Below are 19471 nucleotides of genomic sequence, written 5' to 3' on the forward strand. Positions count from 1 at the left end.
ATCCTTTTTCTGTGCTATAATTAGCTTATCCCGAAGCTTTAATGCTTCGTAAACATCACTAAACATCATATATTTCGTCTACAACGTAATTCCCGATTCGTTCGGGTTTCAATAACCGATCATTGGTTAATCGTAATTCCAATACGATTCACTATATAATCAAGTATGATTCGTACTGTGAATCATACATACTCGTATAAACATACTGTAACTCATATAATTAGTATTAAATAACACGTAAATAGTATATTCCGGCTTGGGTATACCTGGATTTGCCGGAATCGTTACATAAACTCACCGATAAAAACTGATATATCGGTAGCCAAATAGCAGCAAAATAGCGGTAAATAGCGCAACAAATATCGGTTCCGCTATTTTGACCGCTATTTTACAGACGGGCCGCTAACCGCTATAGCACCGCTATTGATAGCATAGATCTTAGTGTGCGGGTTGCGTGATAGAAGTATCGATTATAATCAAACACTCATGCTGTTCGGAGTGTTTAACTAGATCATGTGACTCTATAATAATTTTGGGTTCATAGACAAACTCAAAACATTATTTGTTCCTTTTATCAAAACTTAAAATATGATTAGGGTTTTAAATCTTAATGAACTTTATTAGAAAAATTAATAAATTGATCAGGTTTATTAACAATCTAATATATACCGGAACAGAACCAGGTTAAAGATCAAGAATCATACAAACAAACCAATTAAACAATCGAATCACATACCATTTCACATAAGTTTTGAATCAAAATCAAAATACCATAGTGTTGAAACCAAATTGATTTAGCCGGACATGATGGCTAAATCTATTAAAATAAATACAGAAGAAAACATAAAGAGTAAAGCGCCATTTTCGTCCTTGTGGTTTGGCAAATAATGTGAATTTAGTCCCAAAAGTTTATTTTTTGCATATGGACCCCCTCCCCCACGTTTCCCAGTTTTTGCCAGTTACATCCAAATTACTAACTTCGTTAAATTTAATTGTTAAATCAGGGGTAGACATGTCTTTTCACTATTTCTTTATTATAATACTTATTTTAGTGAACTGCGGTTTTCGTCCCTCTAGTTTGTCCAAATCTGCAGTTTTAGTCAAGTAGTTTCAGATTTGCAATTTTCTTCCCTATGGTTTCATTTCACTTGCAATTTAACCTGAATTCCCTAATATCGTTAAGTCTAGTCGTTAAACCCATCAGTGTGCCCTTCACGTGAGGGGCAGTTTTGTTCCTTATTTTTTTCCTTTTCCCCAAATACACCCCAGCCCCTCACGTGAGAGGGCTTGCAAATTAGGACTGAAGTTTATTTAGAGAGAGAAACGACAAAATTGGTCGTCACGCGAGGAGCACGCAAATGGATTAACGACCAAAATTAACGAGGTTAATAAATTCGGGTTTGATTGCAAGTGAAATGAAACTACAAGTCTACAACTACGAAAATTGCAAACTTGAAACTATTGGACTAAAACCGCAGATTTGGACAAACCACAAGAACGAAAACCGCAGTTCACTAAAATAAGTATTATAATAAAGAAATAGTGAAAATACATGTCTATCCCTGACTTAACGATTAAATTAATGGAGTCAGTGATTTGGATGTAATTGGCAAGAACTGTAAAACGTGAAGGGTTCATATGCAAAAAATAAATTTTTTGGACTAAATTCGCATTATTTGTCAAACCACATAGACGAATATGGCACTGTACTCAAACATAAAACTCAAAGCTTACAAAACTGAAAATAACCAAAGATTGCTCCTTGTGTTCAAGTTTTCTCCCGTCCCCACTCCCCAGTGTTCTCGTCAAGGTCTCCCCCTCTTGAAGTTTTATCATCAAACTTTTATATTCCCTAAGTCATCGACTTTGTAGCCCAGGTAGTTATTCTCTAGCCCAAATGAAAATTTGATATAATAATAATAATTATCTTCTAGCCCATTTTTAATTTTTTTATTTGTTGTAGTAGCCAACGTAAATTCCACAAGTTCTTAATTGATTTTTTATTTACGTTGTAGCCCATTTCCTCTTAAACACTTTCAGTTCTTTCCAAGACCAGTTGTCACTCACGACCACGATCGCTCCACACCTACAAAAACAATAAAAACGATCCAAAGTAGACTCCGCTCCACTAAACAATGGATTCACAAAATAGTGTAATATATGTATCATAAATGCATTATATATGGCGAACATGAGTGTTTAAACTGTTATAAAGCATGCCAAAAAATGAAACTAACAAATCTCCCCAAGCTTAAACCTTTCCTTGTCCCCAAGGAAGTCAAAAATAGTATAAACCATCAATTAAAATGCAGGGAATTTTTTTTTCTTTTTAGGCAAACATATGCAAATATTTATATATATATATATATATATATATATATATATATATATAATCCTGTTTTGGTACCAAAAATATTTGTAATGAGATCATAACTAACATGTCATTTTTCATTCATTTGAACCCGGAAAGTACCGACACGTGTTATAGCGGTTGTTAATCTTCTGTGTACCTTTTAACTCAAACCCGATTGATCCCAACCAAATGCTTTCTGCTTAATAATATACAATATTACCAGCATTGTTCTATTGTCCCCATACCCGACACTAGTGACCAAAGACCTGCCCGCTTCACGACTTATTGAAGATTTCCAAAACCACACTTGGTGCGACCATGCACCCTAACCATAGCACAATAGCTATTATCTTTTAACTGCTTTATTATTTGGCTCTAATTATGAAGATCTGGACTTTTCTTCCTTTATGATCCCCATAACCATCGCTCGTGATTTCTTTTTTTTTCTTTTTCTATATATATATATATCTAGGAGGTCAATTTTTCACCTCTTTATCTTTTCCGGTTAATATATATGGAGGTGCTATGACACGAGGGCATGGTGTGTGATAGAGGAAATGCAACTCAACCTATTTTAGTCGGGATTCAATCTATGACCACAAGCATTAAGATGAGAAACTAAACACATATATTTATTAAGGTTATTGCATACAGCATTGGTGTTAATAAACGGGCCGAGCCTATCACACATCCCAAATTGTCTATGTTTTCCTCCCCATGGTTACTATTACGTTTAAGCTTTGACATGCTAGTTTCCTACCATTTCTCATGTGCAACAAACTCTTCCTAACCATAAACGGGTCATGCCATTTTTATTTTGTTTATTTAAAAAGTATTTTTTTCAAAATTTATTATTATTATTATTATTATTATTATTATTATTACTATTATTATATTCAAAATATACCATGAAACATCCAATGCAATTTATGTACACCCAAAAATGTAATGCATAAACCAAACTAGATGCAAAATTATTGTGAAACATACCTTTCAAATTTTTCCAAGCTTAAAATTCGGCTTCGTCCTCGAGGCTTGAAACGGAACTACTGAGGTGGAAGGAGCGGTCCAGCTTGAAAATTCTTTCTACAAACGAATAGCCGGTGATGGCTAAATGGTTCAAACCAATCTTTTGTATCTACCCATGAGTCAACGACCAACAGAACCAAGTCGATGTGATGCAAAACCAAGTTGTAATATAAGGGATAAAGGAACTCTTCTGTGAACATGGTCACCACCCAAAGTGATTATTAAACTCTTAAAATTGTGCGATTACAGTTTTAAATCCCAAAACTGATGATCAAAATCTTGAAGCTTGCTTGAAATTTTAGCTGGACAATGATGGAGGTGTGGATTCAGGGTTTAAAGCTGTCACAAACGGGCTCAATCGGTAATTTTGGGATGGCGAAAACAACCGAGGATGGATGTGAAAGGTGCAGGCCGCGGAAACGGAGGTGTAGGCGGCAGTACCTGTGGGTGAGATGGTGGTTTGCGGTGGCGACAGAGGTACACCAGCGGTGGAGAAGGTAGGCGGAGTTAACAGTGGCTGGTGTGGTGGTGGTCGGCTTGCTGGTAATCGGAGAAGGAACTGGTGAGGGTCATCGGTGGTGGTGGTTATGTGTTTGGGGATGACGAAGTCTATGGTTTGACTGGGTTGCAAAATATTGTTTAATTTAGTTTTCTCCATTTCTTTTTGCTTTTTTAGACCTGGACACATGTTTTTTCACTGAACCTTTACCCGGCCGGGTGATATTTTGACACGCCCGGGTCAAAAGTTTGAATCATTTACTAAAAATCAAACACGGCCGGGTTACTTTTGTAGAGAATTTTAACACGGTCGGGTCAACGTTCTGATCAAAACTACTTTCACACCACCGGGTTGAAATTTTTTTTATACCCTTTTTTAAATTTAAAATAAAAAAAAAAAGAAAAAAAAAAGATACGACAAAACCATGGGTTGCCTCCCGCGAAGTGCCTTTCTTTAGTGTCTTTGGCTAGACTTATTCTTTTTTAAATTTTTCTTTAATCAGGTGCCACCATAAACGGAAGAAGCTTTTTGGCAACATTTAGTAACTTTAGTTTTCGAGCTTTTGGCCTTTCTTTCTTCCGTTTATTAGTTTCCGTCAATTCCTCCCCAAGCTTGAATATTTCATTATGTTCCTTCGATGCAACTTCTTTTATACTTTTGTTTAAAACTAATGAAACATCATTGTTAGCTAACTCAAAACATTTATCAATTAATGGTTCAACGACATCTATATAATTCAAAGATGAGACATCACTCGGGTAACATATAGCATCATCTATATTAAAGTTTATAACATCCCAGTCAAATTCCATTGAAAGAGTGCCATTATAAACGTCGATTTTAGTTCTTGAAGTTTTTAAAAATGGTCACCCATGTAAAATCGAACCGGAATTTAGTGTGTCATTGTCATACCCCAGACCACGGCCTAGGCGTGTGACACCTATGTTGGTACCACAATTGTAATTAAATCAGAGTTACGTCTAATAGAGGAAGACTTTATAAACTTGTGGATTTTAAAGTGTAATATTTACATTACAAAAGACGGGTAAAATACCCGTTTTAAGTTATAACAATAGTATTACTTGTTTTTATTTACAAACCACCAATTTAATATTTTAAGTTTATACAAAACAAATCCGAGCTATTGGATATCTTGCACTTCGTCACTCCAAGTGCTAACCTTGATCGCCTGCAAAATGTAAGAAAATACGTCAGCAACGAATGCTGGTGAATATGCTGACGCTAAAAATATTTTCTTTACCTAATTACCCCTCGAGACTACGTAGGCCTCGGCCCAACATGGCTTAGGAATAATCAAGTTAAAACAACACAATTCATAAACTCAAGTCTCTATACTCGGTTCCCCCAGCAAACACCGAAACGTTCAACTAATTGAGTGCCTATACGTATACACAAGGTCATACTCCCCGCAGGCGAGCATAATTGTGACCAAGTGTGGTGTGCCCAACACATATGAAAGGATCCAGACAAACGTACACGATAGCCTGAGGCCAGTATTTATACCCTTGTTTATAAATGTTTTAGAGACACTTAGTCTCATGTAAAGTTTTTCATATAACACGTTAACTCGTTTGAAAACAAGTTTGTAAAAGTTAGGGCGTATTCACCTTTTCAATTTGGATCGGCTTCAATCACCGTCCGAGGGTCTTTCCCTTGTTATCTCGCACCTATAGTACGAGTACAAACATTTGTTAGTCAGTTATACAATCCGGCTTAAGACCTTTAGTCTTATTTTATAAACTTTACCTCGATGAACCTTTAGTTTAAAATCTCTTTTACTTTAGAACTTTAGTTAAAAAGTAATTTATAAACCTTTAGTTTATTTATAAAACCCTACGTTTCTTCTTCTCTAAGAAACGTATTTTTTTCTTTATTATTTAAGAATAGTTATTATTACTTAAATAATATTTTCATAACACATATTATATATACTTACACACATATATATACTTATCAATATTCATTATCTTATCTTTTTGTTCTTTTTCTTTGTTATGTTTTCTTTTCTTTTATCGAGGTATCGAGTATAACCTCGACTTAAGGTTTAAGCCTTTTATAATATTTTATTATTATTTTCATTGGCGTTACGCCTACCTTTGTTGGCTTATAGAAATCTTAACTACTCGAGCAGCACTCCAACGCCGCTTCACCTTCTTGATCAACTCTTCCTCTTGTTACACTTTCCTTGACACGCCTTATGAGACTCATCATCTTGTTGTCGAGATATAACAAACATCTTTTTGGTTGATACGTCGATGGAGAGTGGCACGAAATTCAAGGAAACGAACACGACAATCGAGGAATCGGGGCACGTTTTATGAGGTGGATCGAGTAAATGATTGTAGGTTTCTAGAGAGAGGTTAGAGAGAGAATGATGTACAGAATTTTGGAGTGAGAATGGATGGTCCCAACCTTGCTATTTATAGGCAAAATTGAAAGCCCTTCGCGATACGCGATGACCTCCTGGTCACCCGTCGCGTATCGCGACGTAGCCCAGGCCAGTCACCATATAGGTCTGTCACGTGTCTCCACGTGGCAGACTGTGTGTACGTGTTGACACATGTCAGACGACGTGCCACGTGTGGCCACGTGGCGGGACAAGTTGTGTGCCACGTGTGGCCACGTGGCATGCCATGTGCCTTGTTGTCAGACAACCCATCGCGATACGCGATGTGTTTCCCTTCTGATTCATCGCGTATCTCGATGGGTCAGGAAAACAGAATTTTCGTTTTTGACCCTTGGGTTTGGATTTTAACAAAATTGAGTCCCTAGAATTTGAAAGGTTGACATTTTGAACTCGAAATTATCACGATGTTACATCCTCCCCATCTTGAAATAAATCTCGTCCTCGAGATTGCATTCTTTAGAATAGATGGGGTATTTCCTTCTCATTTCAGATTCGAGTTCCCATGTATACTCAGGTCCCCTTCGTGAGTCCCATTTTACTTTAACAATTTTTAATGTTCGTCTTTTCAATTTCTTTGTTTTTGAATCTTCTATTTTAATTAGTTTTTCAACAAATTTTAAGTTTTATTAATTTCAACATCTTTTAACGGCATCGTAAGAGATTCGTCGGTCAAGCATTTTCAAAGATTTGAAACATGGAATACGTCGTGTATCCCTTGCATTTCCTCGGGCAGTCGCAAAGGGTATGCAACAGTACCAATTCGTTCAAGTATCTCGAAGGGTCCAACGAATCGAGGACTTAGCTTTCCTTTCTTACCGAAGCGAACAACGCCTCTCCAGGGCGAGACTTTCAAAAGAACTTTGTCACTAACATTGAATTCCAACGGCTTATATCGGACATCGGCGTAACTCTTTTGGCGATCACGTGTCGTCTTAATTCGTTCTCGGATTTGAAGAAATTTGTCGGTGGTTTCTTGGACTATCTCAGTTCCAGATAATTGTTTGTCTCCGGTTTCAGGCCAGCACACGGGCGTTCTACATTTGCGACCATATAACGCCTCGAATGGTGCGGCTTGAATACTTGTGTGATAGCTATTGTTATAAGAGAGTTCCATTAGGGGTAAGTGGTCATCCCAACTTCCACCTAAGTCAATCACACAAGTGCGGAGCATGTCTTCCAACGTTTGAATCGTCCTTTCGCTTTGCCCATCAGTTTGTGGATGATAAGCAGTGCTAAGGTTTAGCTTTGTGCCTAAGGCTTGTTGGAAGCTTTTCCAGAAATGAGATATGAAACGACTGTCTCGATCAGAGATTATAGATAGCGGTACTCCATGCAAAGCAACGATGTTGTTCACATAAATACGTGCTAGTCTATCCATTGAGTATGATTCATTGATGGGTATGAAATGTGCGGATTTTGTCAATCGATCCACAATAACCCAAATAGCATTATGTTGTCGAGTCGCCTTTGAGAGTTTAGTAATGCAATCCATAGTAATTAACTCCCACTTCCATACGTGAAGTTCGGGTTGCTGAAGCAATCCCGAAGGTTTTTGGTGTTCAGCCTTGACTTTCAAACAAGTTAAACATTTCGCCACATGCGAAGCGATGTCCTTTTTCATCCCATTCCACCAGTATTTTGGTCTAAGGTTTTGGTACATTTTGTCACTACCGGGGAGCATCATGTACTTGGACTTTTGAGCTTCGTTCATGATTTTCTCACGCAAGTCCCCAACGATTGGTACCCATATCCTATTTCCGAGTCTAAGGATACCATCGTCACCCTTGACTAGCGAGTCAATGGTGTCGTTACGTTTTTCGTCGGAGATTTGGTTTTCATTGATCGCTTGAGTTTGGGCAGATTTGATTAGCTCGAAAAGATCGACTTGAAGTTCTAATGTTTATGCTCAGACTCTTTTTGGCTTTTCGTGCTCTTTACGACTTAAGGCATCAGCCACAACGTTGGCTTTGCCTTCATGATAAAAAATCTCGCAGTCGTAGTCTTTGAGAGTTTACATCCAGCGTCGTTGGCGCATATTAAGCTCTTTTTGATCGAAGATATGTTTTAAGCTTTTATGATCGGTGTAAACGATAAATCTTACTCCATAGAGATAGTGCCTCAATATCTATAATGAAAAGATTATGGCGCCTAACTCTAGATCGTGAGTTGTATAGTTCTTTTCATGCACCTTGAGTTGACGAGAGGCATAGGCGATTACTTTCTTGCTATGCATTAGTACGCATCCCAATCCGGAATCAGACGCGTCACTAATGACAACAAAATCCTCAGTACCTTCTGGCAAGGCCAGTATAGGTGCTTGGGTGAGTTTTTGTTTGAGTATATCGAACGCTTCTTGTTGTTTTGTTCCCCATTCATACTTAATGTTTTTACGAGATAATGAAGTTAGAGGAACAGCTATACGAGAGAAATTTTCAATAAACCTTCGATAATAGCCGACCAAACCTAAGAAACTTCGGATCTCGGTTGGCGACTTTGAAATTTCCCACTTCATGATGGCTTCGATTTTAGCGGGATCGACTTGAATACCATTTTCGTTTATGACATGCCCAAGAAATTGTACTTCGTGCAACCAGAACTCGCATTTTGAGAACTTGGCGTACAATTTCTCGGTTCTAAGTATTTCAAGTAAGGTTCGGAGGTGGACTTCATGATCAGCCTTAGACTTAGAATAAATAGGTATGTCGTCAATGAATACGATAACAAATTTATCCAAGTAAAGCTTGCAGATTCGATTCATCATATCCATGAACGCGACTGGCGCATTAGTAAGTCCGAATGGCATAACGGTGAACTCATAATGGCCATACCTTATTCGAAAAGCAATTTTCGGAATATCTTCGGATTGAACTTTGAGTTGGTAATAACCAGAACGAAGGTCGATTTTGGAAAAGAAACTAGCACCTTGAAGTTGGTCAAAAAGATCATCGTTTCGAGGGAGGGGATAACGATTTTTTATTGTGACTTTGTTCAACGCTCGATAGTCGATACACATGCGCATGGATCCATCCTTTTTCTTGACAAATAGAACTGGCGCTCCCCATGGTGATGAACTCGGTCGAATGAAACCTTTCTCAAGAAGCTCATCGAGTTGTTTCTTTAATTCTCTCATTTCAGTTGGAGCGAGACGGTATGGTGCCTTTGCTATCGGAGCAGTATCGGAATAAGATCAATCCTAAACTCTACTTCACGATCGGGAGGGATTCTGGGAAGTTCATCAGGAAAGACATCAGAAAAGTCGGAGACTACAGGTATGTCCTTTATCTCCTTTGGCTTGGATTCTTCAGTGACGTAGGCCATAAATGCTAAGCATCCTTGATTTAAACATTTGTTAGCCCTAATCATAGAAATTATGCTAACTTGGTCAGCGTCTTTGTCCCCTTCAATTCAAATGGTTCGTTTATCGGGGGCTTGATGTTCGACAGTTTTGTTATTGCAAATGATACGAGCATGGTTTTTGGATAACCAATCCATACCAAGTACAAAATCAAAACCAGCAAGTGCCATTGGTAAGAGTTGGATAGGCAGAATATAACCAGCTAAATGAATTTTTCCGTTTTCAAGGGATTCGAAGATTTTAACGATTTCGCCACTAGCAGTCTCGATGCTTAGAGTTTTATTTAACTTTGTTAAAGGTTCGTTTAATAGACTACAAAAGCTATAATCTATAAAACTTAAATTGACACCCGAATCAAACACAACTCTAGCATAGGTGTCGTTGACTAGAAACGTACCGGTAATGGTTTCCGGCATGTCAACGGCCTTTTTCGTGTCAGGTACGAAGAATCTTGCATTTCCTTTCTTGTTCTTGCCACTTCCACCCGCACCACCTGTCGCGGGTTTGTTCTTCGGGCACTCAAAACTTAGATGCCCCATCTCCTTGCAGTTATAACATGTCATCTTCTTCTTCCAACAGTCAGCAGCAGCATGGCTCGGTCTTTAACAAGATTCACGAACAGTTGATGAAATATGTCGGCATTGCCCTCGGTGGCGCTTTCGGCAGATCTTACAGAATGGAGCGTTCGAGTTGAACCCAGATCGACTTTGGTTTGCAACTTTGCCTTTGTAGTTGGCGCCTCCACTTGTTCTCCCTTGATTGTTTGTTGCTGACACCTTCTTATCTTCTTCTTTGTTGCAGACAAGGCCGCCCATCAGATAAGCAGCTAACTCCATCACGGAGTCGGTCGTTTGAGGTAAATGAGACCTCACCATATCGCGGATTTCCCGCGGCAGTCCCCAAATATAACATGTAACTTTGCTGGACTCAGGATTAACCAGCTGGGGAACTAAGCGGCAGTACTCATGGAACTTTGTGTTGTATTCTCAGAGATTTGTCCCTACGACCTTGTTATTAAGAAACTTTGTTTGAATTTGGTCGATTTCGTGCATCAGACAGAATTCTGCCAATATCATCGCCTTGAATTCTTCCCAAGAAAGGTCGTATAGAACTTGACGTCCCTTGCTCAAAATTAGTGTGTTCCACCACTCCAACGCCTCGCCTCTAAACATTTGCGTTGAGTATTGTATCATAATTTTTCTTGAACACTTGCTTATTATGACAATCGATTCCATTTCCTCAAGCCATCTAACAGTTGTGATAGCTCCTTTATCTCCATGAAATTTCTTTGGATCGGAATACTTGAAATCTTTAAAAGAACAACCTCCAATATTCAGTTTCTTGAATTCTTGACGGATTCCTCCATCAGCATTCGATTCATGAACACTCTCTTCGACACGAGACGGTTTCGGACGAGATTTAACGGATTTATGGAAAAGATTAACAGATTGAGAATGTTTTGAGTGTCTCGATTGGGATCTAGCTCTAGATTCATTCCTAACCGCATCCTTTATCATTCTTTGTATTTGACTCATATATTTTTCGGGAATGGGTTCATCTTGTTTATTCCCGGGGTCTTTCCCCTTTCCTTTTCTTATTTCTTCTTCTTTTCGTGCATTCTCAATGTTGTTACTTTGTTCAGACATTATTCTTTTGTTTTCAATATTTCTTTTTATATATCTGAAATTTTACAAATTTCTTTTCTCAATATAAAAATTTATTTCACAAGGATATATATATCATGAAATGATATATATATGTGTGTGTGTGTGTGTGTATATTTTACAACATACACACACACACACACATATATATATATATATATCGTTTGATTGATATATATATATATATATATATATATATATATTGATAAACCTATCTTAATTTAAAAATATGTCAACGTTCTTTATTACACATTATTTCACATAACACATAGGATTACACTAACACACAAAACTTCCTCGTCACATCATTGCTTCAATCCTTCATAAACTTCCTCACAACCTTCGTCAATTTGATGCATTTTCGAAGAAGCGTCTCTCCTATCTTCTTCTTTTTCTTCCCATCAACGGCTATCTTCTTCCTCAAATCATCCGTCTCATGTAAGGCGCGGTCCAAATGTTCCTCTTGTGACTGTGGGATTTCGTTAGGGTATCCATATCTTGGAGGTGGGTTGCGGTAACCCATCATCACCATGTCATAATGATCTTTCGGTTCTAGATACGAGGATCCGGTCACGTCGGATGAGTAGTGGAAGAAAGCTTCAGCAACTTTGTTTTGTTCTCGAATTTCATTGGCTTGCTCTTCTTCCGTTGGGATCATGCCTTGAAAAGGAGGAAAACTTGATGAAGCTTGATTCTTGAGTTTCTCGAGGTATTGCACATAGGGGTCAACAGAACCATAGCTTGGGTTTTGGGAAGAGTGTGATTCCTCCATTGGTGTTGACATCTCGTTGGGATTATCAGGGTATTCCTCCTCCGGTTCTTCCTCAGATTCTTCCTCGGGATCTTCTTCTTTTTCCTCAGGTTCCTCCTCTTCTTCAGGTTCTTCCTCTTCCATATGTTGAGTAGTCTCATTGATCACCAGGGGCATTCGAAAACTTTCATAGGGCATCATTACTCTCATCTTGGGTTTGCGAGATGGTCCTTCACCTTTGTTGGGTTGGGTATTAACTTCATTGAAGGCGGAGCTTCTAGTATGCCATCTTCGTTGGTCAGAATGGCACTACATCCAATAAAATGAGGGAGATCTTAGTTCCTCCTTGATTGGTAAGTTGGAAAGGAAAGCATATGATTGGTGAGGGTTTGGTGGTAGGTATGTTGGAACTCCAGTTGGGTAGTTCGGTGGTATCTCCGATGGTGGATATGTGGGGATCTCTAATGGATGGTATGTTGAACTTCAGAGGGATGGTACATGGGTATTGTTGGTGATTGGTAGCTTGAGTGCCTCGGTGGTTCACTTCTTTGTTTCGGTGGACTATCGGGAACATTTATTTGATAGTGCTTGGTTCCGGGGTAGTATACAGGTTTAGTTAGGTCATGTTCTACATCTTGGTCGAAGAATGCTTCATAATAGCCTTCACTCACATTATCTTCGGGAAAAGGTTCGGCGATTCCAGCCTCTTTAGCCTTGCGCACAAAGTTCTCCTTCATGCTCTTAAACAACATCTAACATTTTGGGCGGTTTAGAATGAGGAGGGAAAGAAAAGGTTTACCAGCCTATCTTATCCCCTATTTCAAATAAAACCAGTAATTCCTATACTTGGATCGAAGCTTAGGTATTATTTTGTAATACCTAATTCGCTAAGATCAATGGCTCTGATACCAACACTTGTCACACCCCAGACCCCGGCCTAGGCGTGTGACACCTATGTTGGTACCACAATTTTAATTAAATCCGAGTTACGTTTAATAGCGGAAGACTTTATAAACTTGTGGATTTAAAGTGTAATATTTACATTACAAAAGACAGGTAAAATACCCGTTTTAAGTTATAACAATAGTATTACTTTTTTTTATTTACAAACCGCCAATTTAATATTTTAAGTTTATACAAAACAAATCCGAGCCATCGGATATCTTGCACTTCGTCACTCCAAGTGCTAACCTTGATCGCCTGCAGAATGTAAGAAAATACGTTAGCAACGAATGCTGGTGAATATGCTGACGCTAAAAATATTTTCTTTACCTAATTACCCCTTCGAGACTACGTAGGCCTCGACCCAACGTGGCTTAGGAATAATCAAGTTAAAACAACACAATTCATAAACTCAAGTCTCTATACTCGGTTCCCCCAGCAAACACCGCAGTGTTCGACTAATTGAGTGCCCATACGTATACACAAGGTCATACTCCCCGCAGGCGAGCGTAATTGTGACCAGGTGTGGTGTGCCTACCACATATGAAAGGATCCTGACAAACGTACACGATAGCCTGAGGCCAGTATTTATACCTTTGTTTATAAATGTTTTAGAGACACTTAGTCTCATGTAAAGTTTTTCATATAACACGTTGACTCGTTTGAAAACAAGTTTGTAAAAGTTGGGGCGTATTCACCTTTTCAATTTGGATCGGCTTCAATCACCGTCCGAGGGTCTTTACCTTGTTATCTCACACCAATAGTACGAGTATAAACATTTGTTAGTCGGATATACAATCCGACATAAGACCTTTAGTCTTATTTTATAAACTTTACCTCGATGAACCTTTAGTTCAAAATCTCTTTTAGTTTAGAACCTTTAGTTAAAAAGTAATTTATAAACCTTTAGTTTATTTATAAAACCCTACGTTTCTTCTTCTCTAAGAAACGTATTTTTTTCTTTATTATTTAAGAATAGTTATTATTACTTAAATAATATTTTCATAACACATATTATATATACTTACACACATATATATACTTATCAATATTCATTATCTTATCTTTTTGTTCTTTTTCTTTGTTATGTTTTCTTTTCTTTTATCGAGGTATCGAGTATAACCTCGACTTAAGGTTTAAGCCTTTTATAATATTTTATAATTATTTTCATTGTCGTTATGCCTACCTTTGTTGGCTTATAGAAATCTTAACTACTCGAGCAGCACTCCAACGCCGCTTCACCTTCTTGATCAACTTTTCCTCTTGTTACACTTTCCTTGACACGCCAATCGATGAACCCCAATATTTCACCACTTTTCTGCACGCCTTACGAGACTCATCATCTAGTTGTCGAGATATAACAAACACCTTCTTAGTTGATACGTCGATGGAGAGTGGCACGGACTTTGAGGAAACGAACACGACAATCGAGGAATAGGGGCACGTTTTACGAGGTGGATCGAGTATATGATTGTAGGTTTCTAGAGAGAGGTTAAAGAGAGAATGATGTACTGAATTTTGGTGTGAGAATGGATGGTCTCGACCTTGCTATTTATAGGCAAAACTTGGAAGCCCTTCGCTATACGCGATGGCCTCCTGGTCACCCGTCGCGTATCGCGACGTAGCCCAGGCCAGTCACCATATAGGTCTGCCACGTATCGCCATGTGGCGGACGGTGTGCCACGTGTTGACACGTGTCAGACGATGTGCCACGTGTGGCCACGTGGCGGGACACGTGGCGAATGGTGTGTCACGTGGCAGGCCACGTGCCTTGTTTTCAGACAACCCATCGCGATACGCCATGTGTTTCCCTTCTGATCCATCGCGTATCGCGATGGGTCAAGAAAACATAATTTTCATTTTTGAACCTTGGATTTGGATTTTGACAAAATTGGGTCCCTAGACTTTGAAAAGTTGACATTTTGAACTCGAAATTATCACGATGTTACAGTCATCATCTTCCATGTCTAACACATTAAAATCAGCTGGAAATATTAATTCATTCACTTGAACCAACACATCCTCTAATACACCTTTTGGGTATACTACGGATCGATCGGCCAATTGAATGGTCACCCCAGTCCTCTTTAACGGTCCCACATTAAGTGTTTTGAAAATTGAGTATGGTAGGACGTTAATAGAGGCTCCAAGTTCCAGCATAGCTCAAGGCAAAGTAATATTCCCCAATTTACAAGGGACGGTGAAAACACCCGGATCCTTGCACTTTGGGGGTAATCTCTTTTGTAACACTGCTGAAATATTTTCACTTACCTTGACCATTTCAGTACCTTAGACTTTTCCTTTGATGTGCACAGTTGTTTTAGGAACGTTGCATACTGTGGAACTTGTTTAATGGCATCAAGGAGTGGAATGTTTACCTCTACCTTCCGGAACGTCTCCATGATTTCTTGTTCTTTTCGTTATTTCCTTATGCCTCGAAGTCTTTCTGGAAATGGAGGTGGAGGATAAAATTTTGCTTCACTTTTAACCGGCTTTGATGCTTCATCCTTTTTATTAACCTTCTCTTCTATAACAACTTCTTCCTCACCACTTCTCAATTCTTCCTCCCCGCTTTTCAATGTAATGGCACAAACATTGTGTTTTGGGTTTTTCTCAGTTTGTGGGGGTAATTTACCTTAAGATTCTATCTTGCTCACCGAGCTATCAAGCTGAGCCATTTGTTGTTCCAAGTTTTTGATGCTAGCTTCAGTCTTCTGTTGGAAGTGTGAGTGCTTGTGGCTAGCATTTTCACGATATCTTCTAAAGAAATACCTGAGCTATGCGCTTGTTGATGTGCAGGTGATTGTTGTTGTGGTTGGAAGTTATGTTATTGAATAGGCATTTGGAATGGAGGTTGTGACTGATATGGTGGAGGTCTTTGCAAGTAGATCATATTAGAAGGATTTCCCTAATTTTAAATTTTGTCTCGAGTAATTTCCTATTGCTTGTGCATGTTCAACATCTTCTTGTAGTGTGGGGCACATATCTGTAGGGTGCCCAAATTGTAGACATATTCCACATGCCCGGGCTTGTGGTTCTGCGCCCTTAGTTTTCAATTGCATGACAACTTTTGTTAGTTCAGCAAGTTGAGTTTCAATGCGAGGAGTGTTCACTTCATTTACTCCCCTTGGTGTGTCATCATACCACCCATTTTCTTGTGCTCAGTGCTTTGTGTCTTCCGCTATAGATGTGACCAACGCTCTAATTTGACTTGGTGTTTTATCGAGTAGAGCTCCCCCACTAGATGCATTTATCAAACGCCTCTCCATTGGTGCCAATCCTTCACAAAAGTATTGAAGTAATTGATGCTCGGATATTCCATGTTGTGGGCGTCGAGCACATAACTTCTTGACCTGTTTTTATGTTCGGGAATTTTTATCAAGAAAATATTGCGTTTATCGAGTAATTATTAATTTATTTATACTTGTTTATTAAAGTCATTTAATATATATAAAACAACTTTGAACTATATACATTATTAACCTTAAACTACACTTTAACCCTATTTTGTATCCAACTCCATAGTCTAGTGACCCATTTGCAATATCTAATATATTATATTACTATCCTTTAACCCACTAACCCTTATGCCCATATATGTATCCAAAAGCAACCCGATGACCCGTTTTGTTAACTTGGCCCTTAATCCCGCTTCTAATATGGAATTGATCTGTGTATATTAATCTCCTTACCAATTTCGGCCTACCGACATTTTTGATTTGGAAACAAGGATCGTTTGATATAATTCATTATACTAACCACCAGCTTAACTCGTTTAGGGATAAAGCTTATAACAAACATCATAACCCAATTAATCCTCCCTACACAGTCCTTTAACCATCGCCTATAATTCCTCCATAACGAATTGGATTATATTTAGCTTATGATATCATATTTTCATCGCAATAATCAAGGGAAAAGGGTTGTTGCTAGTAACGATGTTGTTAGTGATAATTCAGGTACATCCAGTGGTTCACCTCCTACTGGATTAACTTCTGATCAATTACTAGGCTGTTGAGTTTATTAGATAACAAAAACAATGAATCTACTCAAAGTTATAATGTTTCAGGTATTGATAGTCCTTGGTTTTTTTTCTAAATAATTGTAGAAAACGTTTATTTTGTTTTACTAGTACTGGAAAACTTGAATCCAAACCTGGTTGGGTTGTGGATTCAGGGGCAAATCAACATATGTTTATGTCTGATCTTGGTATGATAAATCAACAGGGTAAAACATCCTAATGGCACAAGTGCTTTGGTAACAAAAATTTCTAACATAAGATTGATTGATAAAGTTACTTTATGTGTTTTTTTGTTGTTCCTGATTATTGTGTGAACTTAATTTTTGTTCATAGACTTGCTAAAGATAGCAAGCTGATTGTGTCCTTTAATAAATAATAATTGTTATACATAGGATTCTTTAACAAAGAAGGTTCTGGTGACTGATAATCAGCTAGATGGTTTATATATGTGTGGTAGTTCTTCTGTGTCTGATAAGGTGTGTTATGGTAGCTTTAGTAGTATAAATTTCTGGCATGCTAGGCTAGGGCACCCTTCTGATGCAGTTTTTAATGTATTAAAGGATAATTTAAAACTGGGAAAGATTTAGAATGATACCCTTCGTGAAGTTTTTCACAAAGCTATACAACATAGAGAGCCTTTTCCTTTAAGTGATCATGTAAATAAGTGTTAAGGAGAAGTAATCCATTTAGCTATTTGAGGTACTTATAGGATCTCAAGCATAGAAGGGTTTAGATTCTTTCTTACAATAGTTGATGATCATTCAAGGATTTTCTGGGTTTTTCTAATGAAACATAAAACTGAGGTGTTTTCTCATGTTAAAAATTTTGTGAATATGGTTAAAACTCAGTTTGATAAAAGGGTAAAAAATTTTAAATCTGACAATGGTACATAATTTGTTAACAATCAAATGAGTGAGTTTTATAATGTCAATGGTATCATCCATCAAACAACACGTGTCTATACTCCTCAACAAAATGGAATTGTTGAAAGGAAGCACAGATACTTATTGAATGTTGCTAGGGCTTTGTTGTTTCAAGGAGGAACTTCTTTAAGTTTTTGGTCTGATTGTGTTTTGACTGTTGTTGATTTGATTAACAGGACTCCTTCTTTAGTGTTGGTGGTAAGTCAAATGTGTGTTTGGTTTTAAACCTTTGTTAGACCATCTTAGATTGTTTGGGTGCTTATTTTTTAGTACTATTTTGAATAATACTAATAAATTTAGTAACAATGCTGAAAAATGTGTTTTCATAGGCTATTCAATTCAAAAAAATGGTTATAAGTTTCGGAGGTTGGAAAGAAAACAAGTTTTGTTTTCAAGGGATGTTAAGTTTTATGAAACTATATTCCTTTTAATGATAATACCAATTTTGAAAACAGTGATTTCAATAGTGTTGAAATAACATATTTAAACTTTTTTTATTGTATGATGACATTGTTCCCAAACAGTCTGTGGATGGTTTAGTTCCCTATGATGAGAATCATAGTGCTGAGTCTTTTGCCCATCGGTCTAAGCAATCTAGTTCAGCTCTTGATTCTACTATTAGTGTGTCTAATAATCAACAAACCAGCCGAACTTTGTTGATATTGAAAGAGTTCAAGGTATGGCTGATGATCAGAGACCTAATAGTTCAAGTACTGAACTAAGAAGGGTTCAGGATGTAGGCAGAAGTAGTGAAAGTAATAATACTCTTGAGGTTGGTAATACTGAACAAAGCATCCCAACTGTTCCTAGACGGTCTACCAGATTTATTACATTTCTCAGAACTTTTAAGGATTACGTGGTAGAAGAATAAGTTAGGTATGGACCTGAGAAATTTGTTAATTATTCAAACTTGTATGGTCTTAATATGCGTTTTGCTTATGTGTTGACTAAAAGTAGTGAACCAAAGAGTTTTGTTGAGGCAACTAGTGACTCAAATTGGGTCATTGCTATTAATAATGAAACTGAAGCTCTTCATAGAAACAATACTTGGGAACTTGTTGATTCACCTTCAAATAGGAAAACAATAGGGCGTAAATGGATTTATAAAATAAAGTATAAAGCTACATGTGAAATTGAAATATATAAAGAAAGATTAGTGGCTAAAGGGTATAGTCAAAAGGAAGGAATTGACTTTTTTGAAACATTTTCACCTGTTGTGAAGTTAGTAACTGTTAGATGTGTTTTATATTTAGCTCTTTAGAATGATTGGTCATTATATCAGCTAGACATTAATAATGCTTTTCTATGTGGTGATCTTAATGAAAATGTATATATGGATTTACCTGAGGGATATTTCTCTAAAAATGAAACAAGAGTATGTAAACTGAATAAATCTCTTTATGAGCTTAAAAAAGCTCCTAGAATATGGAATGAAAAGCTTGTAAATGTATTGATTGGGCTTGGGTTTGTTCAAAGTATGTGTGATTATTCAATGTTTGTTAAGTC

General features: G+C 37.6%; 1 pseudogene; it reads left to right on the forward strand.

Annotated features, from left to right (window-relative positions):
• The first annotated feature begins 18890 nt into the window (after positions 1-18890).
• LOC143636803 (putative mitochondrial protein AtMg00820 pseudogene) lies at positions 18891-19226 on the forward strand (annotated as a pseudogene).
• Positions 19227-19471: the final 245 nt, after the last annotated feature.

Source organism: Bidens hawaiensis, unplaced genomic scaffold (genome assembly GCF_021521415.1).
Source record: "Bidens hawaiensis isolate Kalapana, Puna unplaced genomic scaffold, B.hawaiensis_p1.1 tig00008059_1, whole genome shotgun sequence".
NCBI lineage: Eukaryota > Viridiplantae > Streptophyta > Magnoliopsida > Asterales > Asteraceae > Bidens > Bidens hawaiensis.